General features: G+C 40.6%; 1 long non-coding RNA gene across 1 annotated transcript; it reads right to left on the minus strand.

Annotated features, from left to right (window-relative positions):
• Positions 1-395: 395 nt before the first annotated feature.
• LOC149126982 (uncharacterized) lies at positions 396-6,673 on the minus strand. The gene is made up of 3 exons (XR_016232090.1): positions 6,241-6,673; positions 2,826-2,952; positions 396-1,105 (listed from the first exon to the last, which is right to left on the minus strand). It is a non-coding gene; the product is annotated as an uncharacterized LOC149126982 (long non-coding RNA).
• Positions 6,674-7,824: the final 1,151 nt, after the last annotated feature.

The raw sequence follows: 7,824 nt of genomic DNA on the forward strand, positions 1-7,824 counted from the left end.
ATGTACAAGGTTATAAAATTCACTATAAATAGATTTTTGTCTGCTAATAAATACTTAATTCATAAATAAGAATAAGAATTCTGAATCTGTAAACGTACACTAAAATAACTTCAAAGTGTATAACTAATTTGAACACAGTATTAGGAGAAATTCATTAATCTGATATTATTTTTGGAAGATTTCATCACGCTTGTATCTATTAAGTTATAGATAAGAGGAAATAAATTAAAAATATGGTATATAAGATTGCATAATTAACAAGAAGTTACATGGTCAAATATAGAGAGTTACCAGTGCACATCTTCACAAGCACACAAAGTTTTCTTTTCTTTTTCTTTTTTTTTTTTTTTTTTTACTTTTTGACAGAGTGGACAGTGAGAGAGAGAGAGACAGAGAGGAAGGTCTTCCTTTGTCCGTTGGTTCACCCCCGCAATGGCCGCTGTGGCCGGTGCACTGAGGCCAGCACACCGCGCTGATCCGAAGCCAGGAGCCAGGTGCTTCTCCTGGTCTCCCATAGGGTGCAGGGCCCAAGCACTTGGACCATCCTCCACTGCACTCGTGGGCCACAGCAGAGAGCTGGACTGGAAGAGGGTCAACCGGGACAGAACTGGCGCCCCAACAGGGACTAGAACCCGGTGTGCCTCCGGTGGAGGAGGATTAGCCTAGTGAGCCGCAGCAATGGCCACAAAGTTTTCATAGAACTTGACCATGTCCAGAACCATAAAGCAACTTATAACCAATTTCAGGAATGGGATGCCATTCTCTGTGGTGCAGTGTTAAGTGGCCATAAAACCTGTATCCTCTTCTTAAAAAAATGGTTGGATTGCATTTTCCAGCCTTGATTTCAGTTGAAGCAAGTAGATGCCTGCAGAATATATGTCCACACATACTATATTATTCAATGGGACGTGAGCAGAAGTGATTTATGTGTCTTCTGAGCAAATAAAGTCCTCTCACAATCTTCTGCCTTCTTTCTCCTGATACTACATGCTGTTGGGCAGAAAGCCATGGAAGCTGCTATGCTTTGCACGTGAACTGAGCATGTCCCAAGGATTCATGTACTGGAAGTTTGGTCCTCTGGTGATGATGGGAAGAGTGGTGGAACCTTTAAGAGAGGGACTTGGTATAAGGTCAGTAGGTCATAAGGAACAGTTACTCCTGCAAGAATAGGTTGTGATACAGAGAGGTCTCATTCACTAGCTGCCTTCTACATGCAACAATGTCCCTTTCTGCTTCCCTGCTATGTGATGCAACCAAGGGAGCTCTCACATGAGGCTGAACAGTTGAGGGTGATCTAACAGGGCCACCTGATCTTGGATTTCAGTCTCCAAAACTATGAGCCAAATAAAACTCTTCTCTTTATAAAGTATCCAGCCCCAGTTATTTTGTTATAACAGTGGAAAATAGACTAAAAGAAAAACCCTTAGCAAAAGTTGTATAATCTTGACCTTAAAAACTGCCTGGAATCTTGAATCGTTGTTCATAGCACAGTTTCTTCTTAATCAAGAGCACGTGTGTAAGGGAGCCTTCACAAGCAGGAAATGAATGATCTTATCTTTTGTTAAGCCACTGAGATTTCATAGTTCATCTGTTATAAAACATGTTATTCTAGTGCTAGCTTCGGTAGCACATACACTAAAAACTAGTGTTACTAACACTGAAACTGGAATCAGAAGCTGTATATTACAAAAGAAATCAAAAAACATATTGTCTTAAGCACTTAGTTACTTGAATACCTTGCTAAATCCTTATATAAGGGCCTGCTTTGTGGTGTAGCAGGTCGTGCCACTGCTTGTGGCCCAAGTGTTCCATATCTGAGTGCTGGTTGGAGTCTCAGCTGCTCTGCTTCCAATCTAGCTCCTGCTGATGTGCCTGGAAAGATAGTAGATGAAGGCCCAAGCACTTGGGTACCTGTTGGCAATGTGGTAGACCTGTGAGTTTCTGGCTTCTGATTTCACCCAGGTCCAGACTGGATATTGCAGGCATTTAGGCAGTGAACCAGCAGTGTAAAGATATCTCTCCATGTTGCTGTGTCTTTCAAATAAATATTTTTAAAATAATTACACAAATATTAAACTATTATATCAGTACTGAGTTATATCTAAACTTTATATCATGAAGCATTATTACTGTCATTATTACTTTAAGCATAATTAAGAAATTTTGTACTTAGAGCAGAAATTACTCTAACTGATACAACCACCAACCATCTCAAGTTATCTAATAAATTATCCTTATTTTCAACTCATGGATAAAAATGCTCACTTCTGCCTCATTTCCTTGGTCAAAATAAGTCACAGAGATAGAGTCTAGAAAGGGAAAATAACGTTCACATCTTCACAGGAAGGATGGGAGGAATTGCTGGTCGTCCTCTGCTGATTGGGAAATACATAGTAATAAAACACTGTCATTACGTCACTTGCAATTCAACCTTTCTCGCACTTTCATAAAACTTCCTTCTATCACAGCATGTGTCTTCTTCCTTAATGTATAAACTAAAAAGTAGGTTTTGTCCAGTAGTTACTAAAAAGGGGGGGGGGAGATGTAGTACATATTCAAATATATAAAGTGTTATTTATTATGTATGGATTCACAATGTCGTGATTCTTTGTTAAAGCAGAGTTGTTAGAAGTAACTAAAGAATTAGTAATAGAAGGAGGCAAAGTTGATAGCATGCTAAAATTAAATAGTTTTTTCCATTAAAGTTTTTATTGTTTATTTAAAAAGCTGAGGGGGAGGAGAGATAAGGGAAAGACAGAGGGAGAGGGAGGAGGGAGGAGAGAAAGAAAATCTTCTATTTGCTGATTCACTCCCCAGATACCCACAATAGCTGAGACTTGTCCAGGCCAAAGCCAGAAGCCAAAAACTCAATTCAGTCATCCATGTAGGTGGCAGGGATCCAATTACTTGAGCCATCACCTGCTGCCTCTCAGAGTAGACATGAACAGGAAGCTGGAATCAAAAATGGAGCCAAGACTCAAATCCAGGCACTTCAACTTGGGATACAAGTGTTCCAGGTGTCATCTCAACCAGTAAGTCAAATACTTGCCCCTCCACCATGAATTTATTAAAATTATTCATTCTTTTTCCAGAAATCTGACTTTATTTTAGATTTGAAATACAGTATGAAATTACTTTGCATTGCTATTTCACAATGAAAAATTTTCTTCACTGAAATAGAAAGTTATTTCTCACATTTTCCATAAAAATACAGAACGTGAAAATGATTGAAGAAAATGTCTTTATTACCCAAAAGAGTACTTAAAAATGTACTACAAAGTGACGAGAGAGTTCAATAATGTCAAGTATGCTTCCAAATGCATTGATTGAATTATTAAATTACAATTTAATTTACAACATTTATTTCAGGACTTATTAAGAACTTATTTTATAGAAGTGAATTTCTTTTTTAAGAGAAATTCCTTAAGGATCAACATGAGAAATTTATTTAAGTTAAAACAGCTTTCTAAGGACATAACAAGCAACTTTAAAATTCTATAGTATTCATTTTATTCAGTCTAGTTAAACTTAATTCTTCATGGTACTACCTACTTAAAATATGGATAACTTTCAAAATCCAAATTACCAAAAATTAATAGCACATATTATAAAAGTACTTTATTGTTCATTGTGCATTCATTGGATCCCTAGTTTCTTCTACACACACACACACAAATAAATGTATTAATATATATTTATGTAAACAAATGTACTAATGTTACATAATATATATTTAGGTAAACAAATGCATATATATATACCTACATACATACATACACAGACATACCATATGTATACAGAAATATGAAAGACACTGATATTTGAGAATTAATATTGCTACACCCATCAGAGCACAGCTGAGCTAGTAATTTTATAGCCACACTCCCACTGACAGGCCCACAGCTATGTAGCACTCACCCCAAGAATACAACTGGGTCTGGATTCCTACTGAAAACCACAACTAAATAGACTTACTTCAGACAAATTCAACTTCTGCTCTCAGAAAGAGCAAATTATGAAACTTGGACTGACATAAGTCATGAAGTCCCAATCTTTATCAAACAGCATGCAAAAAGAAACCAAAAGGGTATTGTGTATTTCAATATGTTTCCCCCTCAGAACACCATTTACAATTTTATAAAAATTTGCCTATAACATTGGGCTGCATGGCAATAGATGATAATTATGTATGCAGTTTTATAATATTAATTGTTGATGATGTCTAATGTTCCTGCTTTATTTTTAACTCAAGTAAAGTAAATTAGATCCCAGCAGTAACCCCTACAAAAATTAATTGAAAATTCAAACTGATCAAAGATATCAAAGAGCATAGAGGCTGACAATGCCAATAAAATTTTCAGTCCTTATAATCTAAACTGAATTTTATACAGCTCCCAATAATAACTCTTTTCTTATAGTTATTGCTATTAAAACTAGATTTGTCTAGTGGTTATTTGTTCGTAAAGACCAATTTTCTTTTACAGTTGTTATTCTTCTGCAAATTACACATTTGTAGCAGCAACATCTCCATTTTGTGTGAGAATTTAAGCAAAAGAGAAGATTCCACTTAGCCAAAGATCAAATAAAATTATTATTATTTAACTCCCTGGCCACTGTTTTTTACTACATGTACATGCTCACTAGATTCCTTTAAATCTAAGATTCCAATTTATTTCCTGAATCTACAAGCAAATGGGAATTTAATACAGCCAAATAAGATGCTGAAATGTATATAACTAGCATGTTTTTACCTTCAGTTCATGATCTCCAAGCAAGAATTTTGTCCATTGATTTTGAAACACTATAAAGAATTTTTGGAAAACTGACATACAAGTATAGGAACATTTGTCTTGCTCTGTCTTTAATACATTTTTCCCTACTGACCTCACTATTCTACCCACCTTTCAAGTTAGGAACCTATTTTTTTTTTTGTCCGCTTAATTTCTGATGTAATAATGAATTTCTTCCTTTTTTTAATCATTAGCCTGATTTCAGTACATAGCCTCCCTCTGATTCAGAATAGTAGTATACACAAGGACTCATGTCCTGTGTCTGGATGCCAACATTGGCTTTATGACAAGCTGTTGGACATTTCCTAAACATTAAGCCTTTCTGTTTCAAAAGGATGGGACTACCATTCCCTTGCTATTCCTATGGTAAGACTGGGACAAGAGAGGGACAAAAGACCAGTTGGAGATCAGGGAGACCACCATTCCCAAAACGATAAGACAGAGATAGTAGATTTTGGGCCAGGACTGGTTCTAAGATAAAGTTCCTAGGTGGGAGGAGGAGACACAGTGAGTGTGGGGGTAGGAGCTAGGGAGGAAGTACACGCGGGCAGAGAATGGCTTTGAGGAATAGAGGAGCGAGGGGCTTGAGATAAGATGGAAGAGACTGCAGTGGAGGTGGGAGCAGAGGTTGACCCCGCCCCCTGGAATTCAGCAGGAGGGGGAGGTGACAACACAGCCAGGGCCGGAGCTGATGGTGGATTGCCATGTGGGAGATAATGGTGCTGAGCCAGTGCCTGTAGATTGGAGCAATAAGGGGGGGTTCATCTTCAGGATCAAAGGAGGTTGTGGTAGTGGCGGTACCAAGGTTGAAAATGAAGTTTTCTGCTCAGGTCTCTGACCCCTAGTGGGAGTCTTGGAGACCAGAAGGACCTGAGCGGGAGAGCAAGAAGTACATAGGGAAGGTTTAGTTCGAAGATAGGAAAAGGCTTGAACGTATGGAATCTCCTTCCATTTTCCCAAACGCTCATGGAAGTGATAAAGATGTTATCAGGGTCAAACTACTACGACTTCCGATCCCTCAGGGCCAAATGCACCACCATGGAGAGGACACTTTTTGAGGTCTGGGGCCAATCTGAGAGGGACCATCAGACGGAACGCGGTTAGAGAAAAGTTCCCATTGCGACCTGTAGAGTCAGATCCATGGATTGCAAGCGTCCTTGTGTCCCGGCTAGCAAGAGAATATGGGAGCAGAAGGCGGGGTCGTCACCCAAGCGCCCACTGGAGCCCAGGGCCTCGCCTGTAAAGAGGCGAACAGAGATGGAGTCGTCACTCACACCCACTGTTGCCTGGACACGGTGTCCGTAGAGGCTAAAGGCTTTAAGTAGGAGAAGTAGGAGTGGTGGCTAGAGTCCAGTGCTATGACCTTTACGAGAGTAGTCAGGCGAGTATACGACAGGAGACCACCACTCAATAGCAGTGGCCGTGAGGGCTTCCCGTTCCTGTGTCTTACCTCAAAATTTGGGAGGCCGATGTGTGGATGGAGATCGCAGAGCGTTCGGTGGCGTGGAAGGAGTTCCAGAGGTGTGCTTTGTGACTGGCAGAAATCCAGGACCCCAGAGCCATTCAGAGGTCCCCAAAGGGAGAGCAAAGTCACTGGGGGAAGCTGGATCACCAATGTAAGGTTATCCGAGTCACGGCACCAATGTTATATATTAATGTTAGCCGTCGCAAAACACACCGAAAATCGGAGTAAGGGAAAGGGTTTATTGGGGAACACCCAACAGACCGGAGTGAAGGGGTGGCAAAGGAAAAGAGAGAGAAAGAAAGTATAAGAGAGCCGGAGGAGAGGAGCTAATGAGGAGAGAAGATAGAGCAAAGAGACGAGAGACGAGAGGAGGAGAGGAGCCAAGAGAAAAGAACCAAGAGGGAAGAGCCAAGAGAGCACGTGTTCAGGAGCAGGTCCTTTTAAAACTTTGCCTGAGGGCGGGCAGGGAAGCAGAAGCAGCGAATCCCATTAGGATGGGGGTGGAGCCTGGCTCAGGTAGCTGGGCCCTGAGGACACCTGGCTAAAACTGCGCCAGTTTCCTAACAACTTATCTTTCAATGCCCTTCTGATCACAGAAATCTGCATTTTACCAATGATGATTTGACACTATCAAGTGCAGTCAGAACCTTCACCCTTCCTTTCACATCTCCACAATCATGCTTTACCATGAGGACATCATTTTCCTTCCAGAGAAGCTCAAGCCAATTCACTGTTCCAACAAAACCCTTTCCTTGGGGCCAGCACTGTGATGTAGAGGGTAAGTCTGCTGCCTGCAGTGTTGGCATGCTATATGGGTGCTGGTTCAAGTCTCAGCTTCTCCACTTCTGAGCCAGCTCCTTGATAATGCTCCTGGGAAAAGAATGGAAGACTGCCCAAATGCACCCACTTAGCTCCCGGCTTTGGATTGGCAGAGCTTTGGCAGTTGTGGCCATTTGGAGAGTGAACAAGTGGATGGGGGATCCCTCTCTCTCTCTCTCTGTAACTCCGCCTTTCAAACTGTCCACTCTGCCTGAAAAAAAAAAAAAAAAACTCTCTATTCATACATTTTCCACAAGTGTAATTTAATATTCAGATTTTTTTTTGTTGGCATGATGGCATTAAAATTTTTTAAAAATCTGATGTTTGATTAGATCCAGGACAGTTGAATAGGGTATAGTTTTGCTAAGTTCAGCTGCTCCAGCTTATGAAAAGAACAAAAAAACATGTTTCCAGGAGTCTTACTGATGCAAATTTTGGGTGTAGAAGTGACAAAGCAATAGCGATTCCATAGGATAAGAGGAGAAAGGACAGGGACACTACTTTCCTGCTTGCATAGCCAGCTGCTGACCTTGAGCTGCCATCTTACCAATTCAAGTTGGAAAAAATTGCCGCACACTCTGACACTTGCAGTTCTAGCTAAGAGGGGATTTGATAGCTACGCACTGATTGTTACTTCAGCCTGAGGAGCTGACTGGTGTCTGAACAACTGTGTGGCTTGGAGAAGGGAATCCACACTGCTATCCTCCCCACCCCCACTCCCACAGAATGCTGGACTTGGCAGTGAATAGT

This window comes from Oryctolagus cuniculus, chromosome 4, assembly GCF_051225735.1.
Source record: "Oryctolagus cuniculus isolate XC-2025 breed Fujian yellow rabbit chromosome 4, ASM5122573v1, whole genome shotgun sequence".
NCBI classification, from domain to species: Eukaryota; Metazoa; Chordata; class Mammalia; order Lagomorpha; family Leporidae; genus Oryctolagus; species Oryctolagus cuniculus.